Source organism: Pinus tabuliformis, chromosome 7 (genome assembly GCF_031772625.1).
Source record: "Pinus tabuliformis cultivar Carrire ecotype Pingquan chromosome 7, CPIR1, whole genome shotgun sequence".
Classification (NCBI taxonomy): Eukaryota; Viridiplantae; Streptophyta; class Pinopsida; order Pinales; family Pinaceae; genus Pinus; species Pinus tabuliformis.
The window spans coordinates 766,897,418-766,922,362 of record NC_142293.1 but is presented as its reverse complement, the minus strand read 5'-3'; positions in this window follow the sequence as shown (position 1 = coordinate 766,922,362).

Here is a 24,945-nt window from a genome sequence, read left to right as displayed (position 1 = left end):
GCCACTTTTTCAGGGCTATGACTCGGGCCACTTCCCAAAACTGCATGAAACTTTTAGGAATGAAAAGTAACATAGAAACAATGATATAAATGCAAATACTTGATTGGACCCCTACTAACCATGACAAGAATTTCGTCAAATATGTCACAAATATGCATTCTACAGGTCATAACTATAGATCTGAGCATATGGGTCTCATACTTATCTGAGAATTACTATGAAGCATTGATGCCTTGTCACCTTAGCTACATTATCATCTATTAGGTCATATATTCATTGTACATTCATTTACAAATCAAAACATGATGAGAGGCATACATCATCACTGTCATAGAACATGCTCATAACCAACAAAAATAACAAGGATACATCATCCATACATGCCTCATATGAACCAATACATTTGCTCATAAAATACCAAGGAGAAATAGTTTGTCATTAATGAATGCAAAATCCAACCCGATATGGGACTACCATGTTCCACCCAAACATAGATTGGCTGAGCGAAGTATCTCTTAAGCCAATCACCACTGTGCCATATTCTAAGAAAGAATGTGGGACTTATCACCCAAAATCAACTACTGCTTCACGAGGATGCACCACCTCACCCTCAACAATAGAACCATGTTTTACTGCAATCCCCACTAGATCACTAGACCATAAATACTAAACATAGAATACAAGACTTTACCACAATCCTCGCCGGATCACTAGGCCAAAAGCAAGCGTGATGCCACCAGATCTCTCCACCTACACCCTGAGCAATTTGTTCGTCCCAACCTCTTGGATTTACTGTGTATCCCACCATTACCAGTCAAGGAATTCCTAGGCCTATGAGGTCTCCACCCTCCAGCCTTTACTGTGTATCCCATCCTGGGATTCCTGAGCCCAATAAAGGGTACTCACTACTGAGCTTTACCGTGTATCCCGCCATTACCATTCAAGGGATTCCTAGGCTTAATCGAGGCGTTCACATTCAGGGTTTTTCGTGTATCACATCCCGAGACTCTTAGGCATTGCGAATAATCCGGGGACCACCCCACTCAACTTCGAGTCCATTTGGTAGTCCATCTCAACCACATACCAAATAATCCACCACACTAAGGATATTTGGAAATGGCAAGGCTAGGTTTAAAAACACTGTCACACTTAGAAAAACCCATGCCCATGACAACAAGAGAGCTAAGAACACACATGAATAACCATGCATGCTAAATCTAGCAAGGAAATCATACATGCAAATTGATACCTGTAAATAATCTCACTTTAGCTACTAGATCATTCTCTTCCTTGATTGATCTTTGCTTCCTCTTGCCTTCTTTGCCTTTCTTGATCCAATGCTGAAGTGCTCCAAGAAAACTCTAAGTGTCCAAGAGTGTGTGAGAGAGAGAATAGAGAGAGATCTCCAAGCACTGACCAAAAGCCATGAACTGATCCTCAGAAGCCTTTTTATTAATGAGGCCTCTACTTTTTTCATTTTCCATTATTTTCCTTCATTTTCCTCCTCACATACAACTTGTGACCTTTCACCTTCCTTTTCTCCTAATTTCCTTTATTTTCATAAATAAAATGCCAAATAATTCCTCTTTCCTTTCCAAAGCCTTTACCATTTCCTTTGCCAATTTCCTTAGCCATAATAAACGAAAGGAACACCCACACTTGGATCTCTTGCCAAACATTCATCTTGGAATGAGTGTCCCATAACCGTGGTTATTATTTTGCCTTTATTAAATTTATTACAGGGAATTTTCATGAGGGTTATTACAACCAATTTTCTTTAGGGCCGACCTGGTCAAATATGCACATGTGGGCTCATAATTCAAAAATACACTTTCCCTTTTCCAAATTAGATGATATTTATGTCGATTTTGGTCCTCTTGAAAAGAGGAATTTAATGCAATCATCATTTCTATAAAATGAGCTGTCCAAAGAGGAATTTGATCGTAGTTGCCTATTTTAACACTCCCAGGTTCAAACACTTGGATTGGATGGACAAAATGTGTTTGTCATGCATGCATGTTAGTTGTCTATGGTTTGTTATGCATGCATCATGGTGGTCATTATGCATTTTATGATTTTGTTGGTATGTTATGAGGCTAACATTTTTCCAAGATAGAGTAGGAGATGAATACTATTAGAGTGAGGTTGCAACACTGAACCTCGATGTAAGAGCAAATCGTCGTACATGTTTGTATGTTAGGCATGCAAGTATGTTGGTTAATGGTTGTTATAAGCATTATGGTTATGTACCTGCCTGTCATTCTATTAATATTGTGGTTACATGCGTGATAGATGCTATTTTTTCATCGTGGGCATATGCACATTCATTAGATAGTCATGCATGAGAGTTAACTTCTTGTTATATGCATTGAGGTCATATGCATGACGATTATGGTAATTGCATTTAAGATCTTAATATTGTATGTATCATGCTAATCTAGAGTGGCTTGCGCAGATGGTTATGGTCATGGTATTCAAGTATGAGTTGATATACTTGTGATATTGCATCATACTAATATGGACTAACTTGTGCAGATGTGATAGCCTCCCCTGAGATACATTAAGATATGAGTTTTATTATTTCATCTATTTGGTTGATCTAACATGGTATGCTTACAGGTTGTTTGAGTGTTTGATTAATTGCATGATATGAGTATGTGTCTATAAGATTGCATGAATGAATGATCTTTTTTTAAGATGATTGTACTAACACATATGTGCTCAGACAACTGATATGCACTTGAGCACAAGTAGGTGTTAGTTGTAGTATTATGATTGATTACTGTGAGTTGATAGTTGATTATGACATGGCTGTTAGTCTTGGTAATGGTCGATTTCAAATTACTAGACATGATGTATTGATATTTAGAACATGTGATTGACATGTGTGAATAGTTGCAAGGTAACATGCTTGGTATTAGCATGACAAGGTAGCAATTGTTTTTTTATATAATTAATAGTTGGGTGATGTGATAGTACATAGTAAGACTCGATTGCAACAGGGTAAAAGGAAAATAAAGGAATTGGGTGAGAATTCCTTTGGTTATGCTTGGAAACTACAATTCCAAATGAATGAGTTCTTTGCATACAAGGTCTTCTTAACCTTGATTTTGTCTGACTTATGTGGATATGTGCTATATTCATGAACATGTATTTGACAAGTATAACAAATGGGTTCCAGTTATGGCTGGATCTATTAAGGAATCAGAATCCCTTGAAATATGATACATGCACGTGCTCAGTTGCAAGGTCGTGTGCTTGGCATAGTAAGGTAAGGTAACTGATATATTGTTATTTTTATTTATGCATTGACAGTTATGTGTTTATGGTAGTATGATGCAGGGAATTGCATGGAAAAAGAGACTGCCATGAAATCTTGAAGAAGGCTCAGGTTGAGATTTCCCTTGGAGGCATTGGGAACCCATGGGGTTGAGTCATGGTGTTTTTTTGCTATTTTTGTGCTTTCAATGCTTTGTGATTTGTTTATAATTTTGTTTATGTCTAGTGTATGGACATACCACTTTGTTTGTGGTGTCGTATTATTATTAATTTTCATGGTTTCTTATTTCTTGCTTCTTGTTACTGCCTTTGATGTTTCTAGGGTATTGGGAATTAGTTTGGGAAAGAGGAAAGTTAATGGAGCTCGAGGAGAGTTGGATGGAGCCCAAAAGGTAATGTAAGACCTGGATGAAGCTCGATGCATGAATAAAGGGAAAATGAATTCAAGAATATGACAACCAGTTAGATTGGTTGGGTCCATTGGGGTAAGTGGATGATGGCAGGACAATCATGAGAAAGGTAGAAAGAGAGGTGAAGTAAATGGATCTGAGGCATCATATTCCTTGGCTATGTTGGGAATTGTTGTTCTCAAAGTTGTGCATGCTATGCACAGATAACGGGAGTTCCCTTAATCTTGACCTTATGATACCTGGTAATTGTGTTGTGATCATGATTATTATAATGCCTATATATGTATGTATGTAACTCGTTGTCTCAAAGGATCATAATTGTTTTATGCTAATGTTTATATGTATATCTGTATGTATGTATGTCTTTGTTTGACAGGGTCGTCAAGGATCATTCTGGTGGAGGAATGATTGCTTATGTAGGTGAATGGCATGAAGAGGTTCCTCGTTTCCCGAGGAATCAAGTGGGAAGAGTAGTTTGATAGATCTTTGAGCTTAGTACCATTTGGATATGAATTGATAGTATGTGTTTATACTATGCCCATGTTTATGCTATGACAGGAAATGCTGAAGGATACATTAGTGGAATGAAAGCAGTGTGATCTGCGGCATGCTGGGACAAGCATGGATAGTGGAAAGACGCTAGAGGCAAGGTTGCTTGCTAAAGACAATGTGGTCTTTGGATGTGCAATACTACTATTGTATATCTATTGTACATCATGTACCTATAGTGTTGTGTGCATGTTGCACATGTGGTACTGTGTACATATAATGCTATGTGCATGTTGCATATGCGGTATTGTGTACATATAGTGCTATGTGCATGTTGTATGAGTGGTACGACGTACATATAGTGTTGTGCGCATGTTGTATGTGTGGTACTGTGTACATATAGTTCGATGTGTGTGTTGTATGTGCAGTGTAGTGTGCATGTTGTATATGCAGTGCTGTGTACATATGGTACAATGTGCATGTTGTACATGTGGTTTTGTGTGCATGTGGTGCTATGTACATGTGGTACATGTTGGGTCGCCCAAATACCATATTTTTACCAACCTTTCACTTCACTTTCAATTCGATTTTAAACCATTTTTCTCTTTCCCATACCCTTACATTAAACTATTTTCATGATTACATCAGGTTTAGACTAATTATTTTCCAATGCATATGTTTTAATGTTTTTGAGTGAATTTATGATTAAATTTTGGAAAAAAAACATGTTTTCACTTATATATGGAAGTGGGAAGAGTTTCATGATGTTTGTAGGTGTATTTGAAGACTTCAACAAAGTCATATTTGACCACCAAGCCTCAAATTCGAATTTCATCTTCAACCCCTTGAAGATTTGATGACAATTTGGGAGATTCCTTCAAGCTTACTTTATGGAGAAGAATCATGGAACTTTTTAATAAGATTTCTTATCAAAGATATTAGATATTTGTGAGATGATTTGTAGAGATGTTACTTGCTAAGTGTTAGCACATGGTTGTAACCACACGAGACATTTGTGGATTTACGAGACATTTGTGGATCTCAAATCTTTGTTAGTTATCTCAATTTTATGTATAAATAGGAGTGCCTCCTCCATTCCAAGAGGAGGACTCTTGGAGCATGTATCCAACTTATGATGGAATAGAATAAAGCTTCATTTTACATAAATTTCCATTCTATAGTTTTAGATGTAAATTTCTCTAATCATTTAGACTTTGGACTTGATCTCATTTCAGTGATTAAGTTTGGATAAAGAAGGATAACCCATGCCTCCAAGTTGGAGCCTCTTCTTTGTGGACTTGGACTGAAATCTCTTTCTATGCATTCATCTCCTCTTGCTTTCTTAAATCAGTTGTTATGCTTTATGGTGTGTTTGGTTTTAGTTGAAAAAGAAATCAAAGGAAGGACAACCAGGATCTCTAGAATTAGAACCTCTTCTGTGTTGATTCTGATTCAGTTAAAATCATTATTTGCTTATTCATGCTTGTAGATCAAGTTTTCATGGATTTATGGAATAGTTTGTCACTTTGATCTTAGGAGAATTGAGCTCACTCCAAATGGATCAATGAAGCGTTTTATTTCATTATCAATAGTTGTGAATATTGGTTAGATTTATATGTTGGGTTATAATATTGATTGTTGATAGGTCCTGTGAAACATTACGAAGAGACCTCCTGTAAGGGAGACTGGAGTTTACTGTTTTCTTGCTTACAATAACCAAGTTTTCTTAGCTTAGAGTCAATTGCCTACTCCTGCATATATTTTGCTGGCATCATCACAAGTTTACGAGTATCCCTGGTTGATAATTTAATGAAAGCAATTTAAGCAATTGAATTGCCTGACATTTTTGGCGCCGTTGCCGGGGATGGTGCTAAGGGATTAGGCATTAGGAATTTAATTTAGTACCAATATTTTTCTTTGGTTTGATTCATGGAAAAGATAACTCATGTTGAAAGGATGACTTGGTGACAACAAGATCTTAGTAACATGGGGAAGTGTACATAGGAGTTAGCTTTGAATCCCATTTTTAGTTGCATATATAAAGCATGATAAATAGGATGCATAAATTTGAATCAATATTTGCACTATAAGAGTTTCGAACTAATCCATTTATGGACAGGAGATCTAGAATGATATTCAAGAATTTGGAGGAGAGCCGAGAGAATGAGGACTACATTGAAGATTGGCTTGAAAAGGTGACTAGGCCACAACATTTTTCCATTCTTCAACAAATCCTAGCATTTAATCCAAATGTGAAATTGATCTCTCATATATTTGTAAACATTCACATATATTTTTCACATTTGGATGTGAGCATACTAGAGATTTTTATCTGTAAATGGCTTCATTGGAAATACTCCTACACTTGAAAAAAAAAAATTCTTTCTCAAAATAGAGTAAGATAGAATAGCAAAATAAAACCAAGCTTGGAGAGATTTTCAAGTTTTTGATTTTCAAATTTGATTTCATTTGTTTCTTGGAAATTTTGGTGGTGCAGTAAGAGCCATCTCATTCACTAACCATTAGCAGGAAGATCTACAATCAAAGGGATATTTGTGAAGGAAAACAAGTGGAGTTTAGAGAGCTAAAATTTAAAGTTTGAATGATCAATTCTTCTTACTTTGTTTTTCTAATTTTCTAATTTCAATTATATAAAGAATTGACATAACTCTTGAGTACACTCTCTTCTTACACTTTGTGCGACCTAGAAGATCAGAAAAGAAAATTGGATAGCTTAGCTTTGAAATTTGATGATAAAATTCATAGATTTGGAAAAATGACTAGGATATATAAATTTACTATTCACTCTAAAAAAAATTGCTTAAAATTTTGATCTCCAAACTTTTATTAAATCTATCTCAAAATCTAAACAGAAACAAAATAACATTTTAAAAAAATAAAAATAAAAACAGATAACAAATAAAACAAAACACAAAAAAAGAGAGTTAAAAAAAAAAAGAAAAAGAAAAAAAAGAAGAACAAATTAACGTTTTGTTTTTGCCTAAGCCATTGGCTTGGGCTCATGCATATGCATGGAAGCCTTGCCTTTGGCTTGGCCCTCTACGCATATGCGTGAGGCCGAGGACAAGGCCAAGGCAACTCACAACCAAGGCCTCAGGTTCATTAATTTACACAGGCCCTCACCCACAATCCCAATATTCCATCATAATAAACCGAGGGCCAAGGGTTTTGTAAATGGCACCAATGGAAATGCAGAGTGCCAAAAGCCTGAAATTTGATTTTTTTTACTCCGTCTAATTTGATTTTTTTCTCTGTTGCCGGGGTTTCGAACGCCTTGAATAAAATCAACAAATGATTTCTTATGCAACTTTTGATCGTTGGTGCATTAGTCAAAGTATGATTTGTATAGGGATAAATCAACGGGATGAATCTGGCAACCAAAATTTTTGGGCATATAAAAGTACACCGCTTAAAAAATGTCCCAGTGCCATTACATAATGGAACACGTTGCTAGAACTGTTGGTTTGTTAGGATTTTTTAGTGGAAATCTTAGAACCACGGTTCTATTTTAAATGACAACAAAGTTTTGTTAACATATTAAATAAAGTGTTTTCCAAGGCTTTATTTACCTCAATATTGTGATGCATTGGTAAATCAAGTCATTGTTATGAATATGGTCAAGAGTTAGATCCTATAGAGTTAATAAGTTAACATTTTGATAGTTATTCAGCAAATTGTGCTTGCCACATGGTAGCCCTAGATTGGCCCATGTGGCAATCATTCATTGGTCCACATGGCGGACCCATTTACACAGTCAACTATTCAATCGATCGCCACATCAACATGACACATTATCCACTTGCATAGTCAACGTCACCACCTTAGCGTGCCATGTGGCACTGTCTAGATCTGCCACGTGGAACCCTTGTAGTGTTTTTTCATTGTTTCATAAAAACTTCAGAAGGAAATAACTTTCTCATATGGTGCCTATTTGAGGTGATTCTAACATTGTTGGAAATATCTCAATGAGCACTACACGATGGGATAGTTTTAATTGACATTTGAGACAATATAAAATGGTCATTTTTTATTATGGATTTTACAACAATTGGACTTGGAAAAAGCATTAAATCATTAAAAACATCTTTATGATATGAATTTGCTTTAACCTGGTTTTTGAATCACTGAAATTCGATATCAAACGAAGAAATTATCAATGAAACATTGATGGGTAGTCCAAGGTGCACCACTCCCTGGCAGGTAAAAAGTGCATTTTATTTTTATTTATCTTCCTTGAATTTGTTTTATTAGCACTAATTATGAATTTGTTGTGTATATATCGTATGAAGAGGGACTGATCACCTCTCTCCTTCAAGAATCTTACGTTTTATTGCAGATTAGTGCTAAGTTTTTGCAGGTTCCAAGAAGATCAAAGAATACCAATTTATGCACAAGTGATTTTCAAATACCAATCTATTTTTCAAAAAGGAACACAAAGAAGTCAAGTCCATTTCAAATCACGTCCATAATACCATTGCTACTCATTCATTTTCCTCTTTCTAAGCTTACAATCCATTCATCAATTTCCATCTTCCTAGAGCATAACTTCAAATCATTTTTCCTTTGCAAGTTTCACACTTTCTTGCATCAATTACATTTCATTCCTAACCCATGAATAAATTCATTTAGCTCATTTACAATACTGAGTTACCTCATTGTCCTTTTCCTTTTGAAAAATAAAACTTACTTCATAAATGCAAATATTTCATCTATGGTCCTCTAAATCATTACTTTATGCTCGTGTTAAATGATGGGGGATTCATTAAGGCCCTCCTTCTAGTAAGTCTTGACCCATCGACTTCAGCACATTATCTGGGTTTCAGACTAGAGTTATTTTTAGTACCTTGAGGCTTGCATGCCTTAATGGGTGTTATGAAACTAGCTCACAAGAAGATAGAAAAGATAGATCAACACCTTAGAAATAAGCCTCTTCGAGGGGGCAACCTCCTTTACATTACACAAATGAACAATTCTTCGTTGATACAAATGAAAAGATCTCATTTCTATATATAGGAGTCTAAGGGGTCATAATATAATCAAAGCCGACATAACAATAATAACAATAGTGGGCTTCTATGAGTCACAATAGTAACAATATGGGCACCACATGGGTACATCAATATAATAAGGGGGTTGTACTTATAACAATAAGGGGTTACACTAGTAGTATAGGGGCCTAACATGCCCCTCTCCTTCAAAAAGTGTTGTCCTTAATGCTTGAGTAGTTCTTGATGCTTCTGTATAAAATTCTTGTCCTCCCATGTGGAATCTTCAGCGGGTAAGTTCTTCCACTTGATGAGATACTCTGAAATTGATCGATTTCATAGCTGTCGGGTTCTTGTTTCTGTGACTGCTCCAGGTTCCAATATGATTTTTCCTTCCTCTTCAATTTCTGGCAATATTGTTTGAATTGGGATCTTTTGCAAATTTTGAATAAGTGGCCATACTTCTTCGTCCTTCTTCCATTCATCCCTTGCTTCGTTTATCCAATCTGGTTGGATAATAGAAATAGCACAAAACAATGCTTCCACATCCTCATCCTTTCTTGAGAGTGCATCTGCAACAAAATTTTGCTTCCATTTTCTATAGATGATGTCAAAGTCATAACCCAAAATATTTGTGACACATTTTTTCTGTTCTTCTAAAGATAATAGTTGTTCTAAAAAGTATTTAAGACTATCATGATCCATTTTTACCTTGAAGTGTCTTCCCATTCGGTAAGGTCGCCATTTCTTAAGTGCATGTAGTATTGCCAACATTTCCTTCTCATAAATAGCTTGCTTGAGATGTAGCAGTAAAAATACCCAATCACCTACATCAAAGCAATTTTCACTACGATGTTGATCTAGCTGTTGTTTCATTCGATTTTGCACCAAAGTGGCGTTATCTTTTAAAAGTTGGAGAACTTGTTGTTGATGCTTGATGTGATCTTTCACTGCTTGAACCTTTTTCTTCTTGATATGTCCTTCCATCTTTAGAGTTTGAGGAGTGGTAATTTCTTCCAATCCTTTACAAGATATGGTCAGATTCATTTCTTGATGCTCGATGTGATCTTTCACTTCTTGAACATTTTTCTTCTTGATATGTCCTTCTATCTTGATAGTTTGAGGAGTGGTAATTTCGACCAATGAATTACAAGATATGGTTGGATTCATTTCTTCTTTCTCGACATGATCTTTCACTTCTTGCACCTTTTTCTTCTTGATATGTCCTTCTATCTTGAGAGTTTGAGGAGTGGTATTTCTTGCCAATGCTTTACAAGATATGGTTTGATTCATTTCTTCTTTCTCTAGGGTTGGGTCCTGGCGTATATCCTCTTCTTTTGATGTTTCTTGATCCTTTTCTTCCTCCTCTTCATACTCTATTTAAAATAATTTCTTCTCAGCACACTTATGACCTTTAGTGCATTTGCTATCATAATTGTAACAAAGCCCTTTTTCTCTTTTTTCTTCCAATTGTTGTGGTGTAACCCTTGTAGGTTGTGGAAGGCTAGGAGAAACAACACTTCCATCTTTATAGTTGTGAGGGGTAGACTTCCTTGTTGCCATAATTTTACTTTCCACTATGTAACAAAGCCCTTTTACTCTTTCCAATTGTTGTGGTGTTGCTCTAAAGAAGGTGTTTCTCTTTGTATCCTCATAATGTGCTATCATTTCCTACGTTAAAATTGACCACGTAACAAGTTGTTTACGAGAATAAAGCCCTTTATCCATAAAAATTGAAATCTGGTTCTAAATATGAAGATGTAATACATACCTTTTGTAACAGTGGTACACCATGGAGATCAAAATATTGCTCCATCTGAAGTATCCAATTTACCGGATCCTTGCCATCAAACTTCCTCATATCGCCTTTTCTTTATTTTAGGAGCTCGATATTGAAATGACTATAACTCTGTAATTTTGGCTCTTCCAGTTCTGAAATTGTGACCTGCAATAGCCCTCTGTGTCCTCTTTCCAATGCCACCAGTCTGATCGAATTTAGATTCTCCAAGAAAGAGTTATGCACAATCTCCTAAGATGACCTAATTATATACCTTTTCAGAAGAGCGAACTTGTAGGAAGTGCCACGTGTCACTGTTTTGACCTTAAGATCTGAAAAATATACATAGGAAACTACAGTCTGTCCTCTTTCTGTAACTTCTTACGAAATTTCAATCTAATGCTCAAAACAAAAGTTATGACTATTTTCCCTAGGTCACCTGTTTGGAATGTAATTCGGGAGTCTGCAAAAATGCCAACTTCCTCAGATCATATCTCCACAAATATAGTGCAAAAAGCTCTAAAATTTGGATCTGTAGTTCAAAACGATTTCGGCCCAATTGGGTTTTTTTTTTTAGCGTCTGAAACATCGTAGAAAAATCATTATAGCGCAAAAGCCACGATGACCTGTTTGGAGCAGCGAAACCCTAGAATTCAAAGCTCTAATACCAAATGTTATGAAACCAGCTCACAAAAAGATAGAAAAGATAGATCAACGCCTTAGAAATAAGCCTCTACGAGGGGGAAACCTCCTTTACATTACACAAATGAACAATTCTTCGATGATACAAATGAAAATACCTCCTTTCTACATATAGGAGTCTAAGGGGTCATAATATAATCAGAGCCGACATAACAATAATAATGTAAGGGCACAATAATAACAATAGTGGGCTTCTATGGGGCACAATAGTAACAATATGGGCACTACATGGGTACATCAATATAATAAGGGGTTTGTACTAATAACAATAAGGGGTTACACTAGTAGTATAGGGGCCTAACAATGGGAAGTTCTCTCGCCAATGAAAATTGGGAATACATCAAAGTCCCATGTTTGTCAGACCTTCTAGGTGACTCAACTTCAACTCATTTATTCGTACCTAGTAATATGTACTTGGGCATCTTGACTCTCATTGACATTAATGGTGAGTAGTCTCGTGTTGGTTAATGACATTCATTAATGGTCAGTAATCCAACAATTTTTTTCTATGTTTGACATCAACAAAATTTATTCACATAGAAAAGAATTATGCCACGATGCAGATATGAATGAAGACTATATGGTTCCATGACACTTACAACATCTTGTAGCAGTGTTACAATAAATCAAAATTTAGCTCTAGAGTTCAGCACCAACAACTTAGTTCCAGCAATAAGACGGTACAAATGTACCAATTTCAGATATCATTCTATGTTCATACAACCAAGCATATCAGATTGTTTCACTTCAAGATCGATGATCCAACAATAGCAGCCAAAAAGATTCCAACCATACAAAGATCTCTCATATGCATAGCTCAGAACCTTCTCAGGTAGGTGAAGGTATGTTGTTTTCCACTCTTTAATCAATAATTCCTTGAATGCTAAAATACATGTATTTGGAAAATTTCCCTATTTGTCCTTTCGTATCCTTCCCTATTTCATGTCATTCTAGGTCTTCCTTATTTGCTACATTTTCCAAGGATGGAAAAGACCTTCAGTTGGGGGGGGATATTCATCATTCCTTATATTCATTACACTATTTTTCGATCCCATATTTCATAACCTCATATATTGTTCACCAACATGTTTTTCCCAATTGAAAGTTGTTGTTCTTATAAACACCTTGATTGACATCCATAATGCATCAATGGTTTTCATATGAAGCATGTATTCCTAAGTAAAACTACCATGTGGAGGATGTTCCAAATAATTTTTGCAGCCATTGAAACATAATTTTTCAATAAGTTATCCATAATTTTGAGGTTGCCTATACATAGGCTATTTAAAGAGCATGTTTTGCACAACAATTTCAAGCAAATGAGGCTAAAATGATTGAATGGTTGATGCACACATTACCGGATCATCATTTGGAATGTGTTCATATGGTTGATTTTTCAAGATCATTCTTTGTTGTAGTAAGAAGAAGAGTAAAAAGGAAAGTGTTGTCACAAAAGAACCAACACTTGCAATATTTATAGTTGTCACACAAGAAACAACCATAACAAAAAATGTTGCTACACATCAAAAAAGAAGACTCCATCACATAGTTCAAGAAAGCCAATGCAAGGTTTCATGAGGACATGCAACACCTTCAATTGGGGGGAATGTTGGGTTGCCCAAATACCATCTTTTTACCAACCTTTCACTTCACTTTCACTTCACTTTTAAACCATATTTCTCTTTCCCATACCCTTACATTAAACTATTTTCATGATTACATTGGGTTTAGACTTATTATTTTCCAATGCATATGTTTAGTGTTTTTGAGTGAATTTATGATTAAATTTTTGAAAAATAACATGTTTTCACTTATATATGGAAATGGGATGAGTTTCATGAAGTTTGTAGGTGTATTTGAAGACTTCAACAAAGTCATATTTGACCACCAAGCCTCAAATTCGAATTTATTTTTCAGCCCCTTGAAGATTTTATGAAGATTTGGGAGATTCCTTCAAGCACACATTATGGAGAAGAATCATGGAACTTTTTGATAAGATTTATTATCAAAGATATTAGATGTTTGTGAGAGGATTTGTAGAGATGTTACTTGCTAATTGTTAGCACATGGTTGTAACCACATGAGACATTTGCGGATTTAGGAGAGAGTTGTTGATCTCAAATATTTGTTAGTTATCTTAGTTTTATGTATAAATAGGAGTGGCTCCTCCATTCCAAGAGGAGGACTCTTGGAGCATATATCCAACTTATGATGGAATAGAATAAGCTTCATTTTACATAAATTTTCATTCTATAGTTTTAGATGTAAATTTCTCTAATCATTTAGATTTTGGACTTGATCTCATTTCAGTGATTAAGTTTGGATAAAGAAGGACAACCCAGGCCTCCAAGTTGGAGCCTCTTCTTTGTGGACTTGGATTGAAATCTCTTTCTATGCATTCATCTCCTCTTGCTTTCTTAAATCAATTGCTTTCTTAAATTAGTTGTTATGCTTTATGATGTGTTTGGTTTTAGTTGAAAAAGAAATCAAAGGAAGGACAATGAGGATCTCTAGATTTACAACCTCTTCTGTGTTGATTCTGATTCAGTTAAATTCATTATTTGCTTATTCATGCTTGTAGATCAAGTTTTCATGGATTTATGGAATAGTTTGTCACTTTGATCTTAGGAGAATTGAGCTCACTCCTAATGGATCAATGAAGCATTTTATTTCATTATAAATATTTGTGAATATTGGTTAGATTTATAATGTGGGTTATAATCTTGATTGTTGATAGGTCCTGTTAAACATTACGAAGAGACCTCCTATAAGGAAGTTTAGTGTTTTCTTGCTTACAATAACCAAGTTTGCTTAGCTTAGAGTCAATTGCCTACTACATATATTTTTTTGGCATCATCACAAGCTTACGCGTATCTCTGGTTGATAATTTAATGAAAGCAATTTAAGCAATTGAATTGCCCGACAATACATGCAGTGTTGCGTGCATGTAGTGTTGTGTACACATTGTGCATGTGGTGCTATGTACATGTGGTGTTGTGTACACGTTGTGCAGGTGGTGTTGTGTAGATGTGGTGCTATGAACACATCGTGCAGGTGGTGCTGTGTACATGTGGTGTTGTGTACATGTTGTGCAGGTGGTGTCTTGTACATGTGGTGCTATGTACACATTGCGCAGGTGGTGCGTGTACATATGGTGTTGTGTACACGTTGCATAGGTAGTGCTGTGTACAGGTGGTACTGTGTACATGTGGTTTTGTGTGCATGTCATACATGCTGTGTTGTGTACATGTGGTATTATGTGCATGTCGTATATGTTGTGTTGTGTATATGTGCTATTGTGTTACGGGTATTGTGTAGTTGTTGCATTGTGACATGTGAATTCATTGTGGTGTACTCTGTGTATGCATATGTCTTGTGTTTTACACTATATATAGGAGTATGTATTGTGTTGTGTTGTACACTGTGTGTAGGTGTATGTGTTATGTTGTGTTGTATGTCAGGTGTAGGTGTATGTTTTGGGTGGTACACTGTGTGTGGGTGTATGCGTTTTATGTAAATTGTATGTATGTGTACGTGATTGAAGAGAATAGAAGGTACTAGGTGCTTTCTTAGTTTTGAAACTGACCCGGTATGTGTACAGAAAGGAAAAGGATCAAGGAAGAGGCAAAGGACCGATTGAAGGATAAGTATTAGCATTTATTTCTATTTTTATTATGCATATGATCTGTGATTCTAATTCATGATTTTTACATGCGACATATGATTCTATTTTATGATGGTTACATGTGATATGTGATTTTGATTATGATGGTTGCGTTTGAGCTAACTTGATGTCATATGTTTATACAATATTATTTGATTAAACAACTAGTTTGACTTGTTGTGATAGGAAGTAAACAGAATTGCAAGTGTACCTTATTGACAAGCCACCAATGAGGTATGATTTGAGTTTATTTCAATTTGTTTTGAATCTAATGAAAATTATGTGCTTGGTACAAGAAAGCATTGGAAATGTACGGTTTAGGTGATTGAAATTGACTGCAAGAATTAACAACATCAACAAAAGGATTTGGAACATATAATAGTATGATGGTAAAGCACTTTAGGAGGAGGGCCATTATAGGACATTGGTACCCAATAGTGTCCATTGATTTCCATGAGCATGCTATTACCAGTATGATGGTTTTAAGGCAAGGATATGCCTTGGTTTTTGGACTTCCAATGTGAGGAAACCTTGCCAAGGGAGGGGTCACCCAAGGGATTGTGTAACAGAGAAGGGGATGCCTGGGAAACTTGGAAGGTGTGTGACTGCACGGAAGGGGGTGATCGGATTTCTCGCGAAACCGTGTAGCAGAGAAATGAAGGCCGGGGAATACATTGATTTTGGTCATTATCATTTCCAGATGGAATCATAAGCACATTTGGAGTGCACCCTGGAAAAATGAGTCGATAACTGTCCACTGAGAGGACAAGTGGCTCTGGATTGTAGTGCTGGACATTGGATGCAGGTTTGACTTTGGCAGTGGATTTTGGACTTCCTGCGAAGGAGGTGAATCTTGGTACTACTTTGGAGGGTGGAGGTGTGAGCCTTTGGATTCCCTTGTTGCTGATACGGGCATCGTATCCCTTTATTCGCTAGTTAGAGAAAATGTGCGAATGTGTATATTATTATAAATACAATATTGAGTTGTGTTTATAAAGCTCCATAGATAGTATGGTTATTTTCTAGTTGAAGCAAATGTGCATGAATGTATATGTGGTTGTTATTGTAAATGCCGTAATGGGCTGTGTTATAAAGCTCCAGTAAGCAGTATGTTTTTCATGTTTTCAGCAGGATGTCATTGTAAATACTGCATCGAGCTATGTTATAAAGCTCCATGGTTAGTATGTTTTGTTTTCAATGGATTGATGGTTTATAGGTGTCATTGAACATCGAGGATGGTGTTCCCCAAAGGGGGAGGGTTCTGTAAAAACCCCTGGTTGAATTTCCATGTAAAAAAAATACCAAGGTCATGGGACATGTATTCCAAGATGAGTGGTGGGAAAACCATCCTAGTGGGTGTCACTTTCGGTTTATTGATGGTTATGGAAATTGGCAAAGGTAAAGAGGTATTAATTGGAATTTATTTATGAAAATAAAGGAAAATAGGAGAAAAGGGAGGTGAAAGGTCACAAATTTGCATGAGAAGGAAATTGAAGGAAGATGAAGGAAAATGAAGAAATGAAGGCCTCAATGATAAAATGCTTATGAGCATCAGTCTATGGCTTTTTTCAGTTGAAGCTTTTATCAGTGTTAGCTTTTGACAGTTTTATGGTGGAGCTTTCTCTCTATTCTCTCACTCTCTCATACTCCTGTATAATTAGAGTATTATTGGTGCACTTTGGCATATATTGGATTTGGAGAAAGAAGGAAAATGAAAAACATTAAAGCGCAAGAGGACAATAGGATCAGTAACTACATCAAGATTTCTTTGTAAGTAACGAGTTGCATGTTTGATTTCCTTGCTAGTTTTGGCATGCATGTGGTTTCTTGGTTATGAGTTTTCGTTGACATGGAGGATTGCTCATGTTCATTATGGATGTGGGTTGAGTTACTAGTCTTGGAGCCTTGGTTGGAGAAATGATATGGAGCCCTGCAACAACTGTGGGTTGAGTTACTAGTCCTGAAGTCGGGTTGGAATAAACACTCTGGAGCCTTGGACAACTTCGGTAGAGATCAATGTAATACCCTCCTCCTACATTTACCCTAGTTAACTGATCTGCTGCAGTAAATATGTGACGAGAGGCTACTACAATATGATTCAACCTCCCAGGTCACCTTAAGGAAGTGGAACTGACACAACACAACCAATCTGACCTTTTGCACATACCATAGAACCTACAGGAACCAACCAACACTTCCAGGTGATCAACCCCTATAACAACTTGACACTTCACTACCCTAGAGCCTCAGTCGCTCCCATGACATGGGCATGCATGCGACCGGGACCCTCCAGTTGCTCTCACAACATGGGCATGTAAGCGACTAGGGTCCTTTTTAGCTAGTTCTGAACATGTGACCCTAGATTATGTGCCACTTTTTCAAGGCAAGTACTCATGCCACTTCCTAGAACTCCATGAAACTTTAAGGAATGAATAGTAACATTGAAACAATGATAAACATGCAAATACTTGAACAAATACTCTACTCGACCCCTACTAGCCATGAAAGGCATGTTGTCAAACATGTCACAAATATGCAAATACAGGTCATAACAACAGATTTGGGCATATGGGTCTCATACTTATCTGATAATCACTAAGACGCATTGACGCCTTATCACAATAGCTGCATTATCATCTATTAGGTCATATATTCATTGTACATTCATTTACAAGTCAAAACATGATGAAAGCCATATATCATCACTATCATAAAACCTGCTCATAATCAACATATAACCAACAAAAATATCAAGGATTCATCAACCATAAATGTGTCATATGAACCAATACATTTTCTCATAAAATACCGAGGAGAAACAATTTCTCATTAGTGAATGAAAAATCCAACCCAGTATGGGACTACCACATTCCAACCAACCGTAGATTGGTTGAGCCAAGTCTCTCTTCAACCAATCACCCCTGTGCCATATTCCAAGCATGAATGTGGGACTTATCACCCAAAATTAGCTAGGGATTCCCGAGGCTACATCACCTCACCCTAAAAATTAGAAACATGCTTTAATGTAATCCCCACCGATTACTAGGCCATAAATAATAAATATACAATACCATGCTTTACCACAATACTCACCAGATCACTAGGAAAAAACAAGCACGAAGGCCACCGAATATCTCCACCTACACCGCGAGGAATTTGTCTGCCCCAACCTCTCAACTTTACCATGTATCCCTTCATTACCGACCAAGGGATTCCTAGGCCTATGAGGTATCCACCCTCTGGGATTTACCGTGTATCCCATCTCAAGATTCCTATGCCCAATCAAGGGTACTCACCACTGAGATTTACCATGTATCCCACCATTACCGGTCAAGGGATTCCCAGGCTCAATTGAGGTGTTCACATTCAGTCTTTAGCTTGTATCCCATCCTGTGGTTCCTTGGCGTTGTGAATAATCTTGGGACCACCCCACTCAGATTCGATTTCATCTGACAATCCAACTCAACCACATACCAAAAAATACACCACACCATGGCTATCCAGAAATGGCAAGGCTAGGCTGAAAATAATGTCACACCTAGCAAAACCCATGCCCATGACAACAAGAGAACCATGAACACAAATGAATAACCATGCATGCTAAATCTAGCAAGGAAATCACACATGTAAATCGATACCTACAAATAATCTCGATGTAGCTACTAGATCCGGCTCTTCCTTGCTTGATATTTGCTTCCTCTTTCCTTCTTTTCCTTTCTTGATCCAATGCTAATGTGCTCCAAGAAAACTCTAAGTGTCCAAGAGAGTGAGAGAGAGAATAGAGAGAGAATGCTCCAAAAATAAACTGACCAAAATCCATGAACTGATCCTCATAAGCCTTTTTATTAATGACACCTCTATTTTCTTCATTTTCGATTATTTTCCTTCATTTTCCTCCTCACATGCAACCTGTGACCTTTCACCTTCTTTTTTTCCTAATTTCCTTTATTTTCATAAATAAAAAGCCAATTAATGCCATTTTTCCTTTCCAAAGCCTTTTCCAATTTCCTTAGCCATAATAATTGAAATGAACACCCACATTAGGACGCCTTGCCCAACATTCAACTTGGAATAAGTGTCCCATAACCGTGGTTATTATTTTTCCTTTATTAACTTTATTACATGGAATTTTCACTAGGGTTGTTACAGAACCCTCCCCTTGGGGGAACACCATCCTTGATGTTCATGACACCTACAACCAACAAAACTGCTGAAAACAAGACATATTGCCTATGGATATTTATAAATTAGCTCGATTCAGTATTTACAATGATCAACCTATTGAGAAGAAAACCAACATGACAACATAACTACATGATAACAATAATGACATGGCACCCATACCGCTTATTGGAGCTTTATAGCACAACTCGTGGTGATATTTACATCCATATACATATGTACATATACCAAAACTTCAAACCAAAACATATACCAAAAACATTCGCTCAACCAGTGAATAGAGAAAGATACATAGCCCACATCTGATTTTCCATCTCCCATGTAGCTTCATCGGGCCCAAAGTGCTTCCACTGCACTTTAACCTGCTCGATTGCTTGGTTCCAGAGCATGAGTGTCTTTCTATGCAATATACACTGAGGTTCCAGCTAGAATTCTCCTTCTGGCTCCACCTTGAATATAGACCAATCAATCACATGATCAACATCTTTAACATACTTCTTAAGAAATGACACATGGAAAACATCATGGACTTTCACTGTTAGAGGCAGTACAAGTCGATAGGCTACTAGTTATATCCTTTCAGGTATCTTGAAAGGTCCACAAAACTGAGGTACCAGCTTTCCACACGATCCTATCCGCAAAGAGATTTTCATTGGCCTGATGCGCAAGTACACCTGTTCCGCAACCTGAAACTCCTTTAACAACCTGTTCCAATATGCATAACTTTTCTCTCTGTCCTGTGCTACCTTTAGATTCTTCTTAATTACTTGCATTTCCTGTTCCATTTTTGCTAACATGTCCAATCCAATCAACACCCTGTTCATCGGGTCACTCCAACTGATGGGAGTATTACAACTCCACCCAAAGAGTGCCTCAAACAGACTCATCCTCAAAGACTCTTGGTAACCATTATTGTAAGTGAATTCGGTCAATTAAAGACACTCCTCCTATATCCTCTGCTAATGCATCACATACATCCTCAACATGTCCTCCAATATCCTGTTGACCCACCCTGTCTGTCCATCTATTTGCGGTGATAAGTTGTGTTGAAGATAAAATTTGTACCCAAACCTGCAAACAACTCCTTCCAAAACATCATGTACTTTGACCATATCTCTGATGAACACCTGTGCCACATCACTAGCTAAATAGGTTTATTTCACTAGAATGAAATGCACTACCTTTGTCAACCTGGCCACCACAACCATGATGGTATCATGCTTTCTAGATGTCCTCGACAATCCTATAATGAAATCCATGGAAATGACCTCCTATTTAGAATATGGAATTAGAATCAGCTGTAATAGTTCACCTGGATGCTTACACTCTGCCTTCACCTGCTAACAATCTAAGCAGCTAGCCATAAACTCTGCCATACCCTTCTTCAGATTTGGCCAATAATATAACTTCTTCACTGCAGTCAATGTCTTCTGATATCTTGGGTGTCCTGAATACAGTTTTGCATGAAACTCCCTCAAGATAATCTTCTTGAGCTCACTTCTATATGTCACATATATCTTGTCCCTAAATCTGATCAAGCCATCTGCTGAGAGATGACTGTCCACATAATGATCACCTGTACCACTACCTATACCCATACCTGTACTTTGTTGTAACATGTTCCTGAGCTCCATGTACCTGTTACCCTGCTAACCTACCTGTAAGATCCGATCCTGTAGATCTATCCCTTAAGAACTCATAGCCGGAATGGGATTTACCTATACCCACCTTCCAAGAGCATATGCAACCCATTTCTCTTGTCCCTTGATGTACCTGATCTCAAAGTCAAACTCACTGATCGTGGCCAATGTCGTGGCGAAAAAAGTCGTTTGTGCGGACACAACTGACCTCCCTAGGAGTCTAAACTCTCTAGCGACAAACAAGACAAAATGGAGCGATCTTTCTCTAAATACACCTTTTAAAACATGAAAACTACAAGTGTTTAGGCTTACCTTATTCCAAAACGCTGTTGTTGTAGTCCGTCCTTGCCGATCCGGATGAGCTCCTCCTTCACATCAATTCCTGCAACCACAAACAATCAAACAATTACCAAGCACTTGCATCTCATATAATAAAACATATATTCAACATGCAGACCAAGGAACACGTGAAATAACTCATTAACACAAGCTATTGAGAAAAATGAACCAGTTTGTATTAATAACGAAACAAAGAAACTCTTACAACCTGGCCTTGGTGTTGTGCAAGTTCCTCCCAGGGTCCATCAAGGGTTTTCCTCTACTTTGACAAAGCTCACCCACTTCCAAGTAGAATCAAGCAAAGACAATCTCTCCTCACAATGTTCACAAAGGCTGCGTCCTTGGACGCTCTGTATGTTAAGGGACAGGTGCGTCCTTCTGTAAAAGGCAAAATGCGCGAGTTTCATCTTAAAAAAGTTACTTGTGGTTACTTCTAGAACTTTCTAGAGGTCGGTTTGATGAAATGGACGCGCCTCCAGTTGGTTCATGTATCCCTATTAAGGAGGAACTTATCCCATCAATAAGGGAGCTATCCCACCCAAAGAGGGGATTATCCCATTGGTGGTGGACCTGATTAACCTCCTCTTGAGCACTATAAATACAGGCATTGGGCTAGAAGGAGGAGAGGTTGAAGCTATACATTTTCTTTGGGTAAATGCTGCAGGAATTAGGACTCCCATTTAGAACCTTGTGAGGAGAGATTGTCTTTGCTTGATTCTACTTGGAAGTGGGTGAGCTTTGTCAAAGTAGAGGAAAACCCTTGATGGACCCTAGGAGGAACTTGCACAACACCAAGGCCAGGTTGTAAGAGTTTCTTTGTTTCGTTATTAATACAAACTGGTTCATTTTTCTCAATAGCTTGTGTTAATGAGTTATTTCATGTGTTCCTTGGTCTGCATGTTGAATATATGTTTTATTATATGAGATGCAAGTGCTTGGTAATTGTTTGATTGTTTGTGGTTGCAGGAATTGATGTGAAGGAGGAGCTCATCCGGATCGGCAAGGACGGACTACAACAACAGCGTTTTGGAATAAGGTAAGCCTAAACACTTGTAGTTTTCATGTTTTAAAAGGTGTATTTAGAGAAAGATCGCTCCATTTTGTCTTGTTTGTCGCTAGAGAGTTTAGACTCCTAGGCAGGTTTCTCGCCTTTGACGTCAGTTTACATCATTGACTTTCGATCGAAGCATTCCGTGAAATGTTCGACATCAACTCATTCATTCACATCTCATGGATTGTACTGGGTACTTTGAGAACCATTGACATTACTGGTGGTCTCTCTCACGCTTGTTAACAGTTTACATCATCGACTGGTAATCAAGTGGTTTCTACCATGTTCGACATCAACTCATTTATTCGCATGGCTAGAATCGTACCAATTCGGGAAGTAGAAATGAAGACCCTGCAACCACAAACAATCAAACAATTACCAAGCACTTGCATCTCATATAATAAAACATATATTCAACATGCAGACCAAGGAACACATGAAATAACTCATTAACACAAGCTATTGAGAAAAATGAACCAGTTTGTATTAATAACGAAACAAAGAAACTCTTACAACCTGGCCTTGGTGTTGTGCAAGTTCCTCCCAGGGTCCATCAAGGGTTTTCCTCTACTTTGACAAAGCTCACCCACTTCCAAGTAGATGTAACAAACAGGTTCATTCTTCTCTCTTTTCCCCCACCATTTCTGGCAAGTACCTCTTTATTTTTAACAAGCTTGAGGAGGATAACATATGCTTGATTATAAGCTCATCCTTCGGACGAGTCCAACCTAGTTTAAATTCGAACCCTAGGAAGGAGTGGTTCGTTCCTGTTTGTAATTGAACAGGTCCTCTACTGTAAAAGTTTAACGAGCCCAGTATAGGAGAAACTCGGCGTTTTTCAATTTTAGAGAGTCTGAAAAAACTAAAGGAGACTCCACGTTGAACTTTTTCGTACATTTGTGTCCCTCAAGCCCGAAAAAGTATAAAATAATACCTGGGGGAACCGCTTGATCTTGCGACCAAGGAGTACTTTCATAATAGTGTCGTTGACCTGAAAAGTAAAAAGCGATCAAGGACACGTCGTTTTATTTCCTTATCGAGTTTGAAACGACAAAAACCCGGCAATCTTTTCCTGATTTTGCGGTCAGAAAAGAGCTATAAGGGGACCGTCTTTTAGTTCCATTTTAACGAGTGTAAAAGAAACGCTCGGCAATCTTTTCATGTTTTAAGAGTCAAAAAAGGGCTTAAAAGATGACTCTAAGGTTTCACTTTTTCGTAAGTTTTAACGAGTTCGAAAAAATGATAAAAATGTACTCATGGTTTTCACTTTTTCGTAAATTTTAATGAGTTTGAAAAAGGGATAAAAATGTACTCATATGGCCGACTTTCAATTTAATTTACGAGCAGGAAAAGACGGAAAGAACTCGGTATTTTCATTTGTTTTACGAGAATGAAAAATAGCAAAATAATCTCGGGATTTTCATGAGTTTAACGAGTCTTGAAAATAACCGAAATTGACTCGAGATAGGTTTCATTTTTACAAAAGCTTGAAACAGAGAAAAACTATGCTTCCGAGTAGTTTCATTTTTACACAAGCTTGAAACAGAGATAAAACTGTGCTTGATGCCCCCTAAGCATAACTGTTAGAGCGCATGCCCCCCAACTTCATTTCATTCAACTAAGTACAAGCTGGATGGAATGAAGATTCATGAACGAGATCATTTGAAAGACTCGACCTAAAACTGTAAGAAAATTATGCAAAAACTGAAATAACTAACCTAAACGTACAACCTAACATCTATGAGGTCTAGTCAAACTCTCGACTCAATTAGAGGAGGATTTGTTTCATTTTTTAACGAGCTTGACACAGGAAAAGAACTATGCTAGGATTCAGTTTCATGTTTATGCAAGCTTGAAACGAAAAACTATGCTTGTTATAAGTTCACATGCCCCCAGCATAAAGATGCAAACCAAGGTACATGCCCCCCAAGCTTCATTGCATTCAATGAGGTGGATGGAATGAAGATTCATGAACGAGATCATTTGAAAGACTCGACCTAAAACTGTAAGAAAATTATGCAAAAACTGAAATAACTAACCTAAACGTACAACCTAACATCTATGAGGTCTAGTCAAACTCTCGACTCAATTAGAGGAGGATTTGTTTCATTTTTTAACGAGCTTGACACAGGAAAAGAACTATGCTCGGATTCAGTTTCATGTTTATGCAAGCTTGAAACGAAAAACTATGCTTGTTATAAGTTCACATGCCCCCAGCATAAAGATGCAAACCAAGGTACATGCCCCCCAAGCTTCATTGCATTCAATGAGGTGGATGGAATGAAGATTCATGAACGAGATCATTTGAAAGACTCGACCTAAAACTGTAAGAAAATTATGCAAAAACTGAAATAACTAACCTAAACGTACAACCTAACATCTATGAGGTCTAGTCAAACTCTCGAC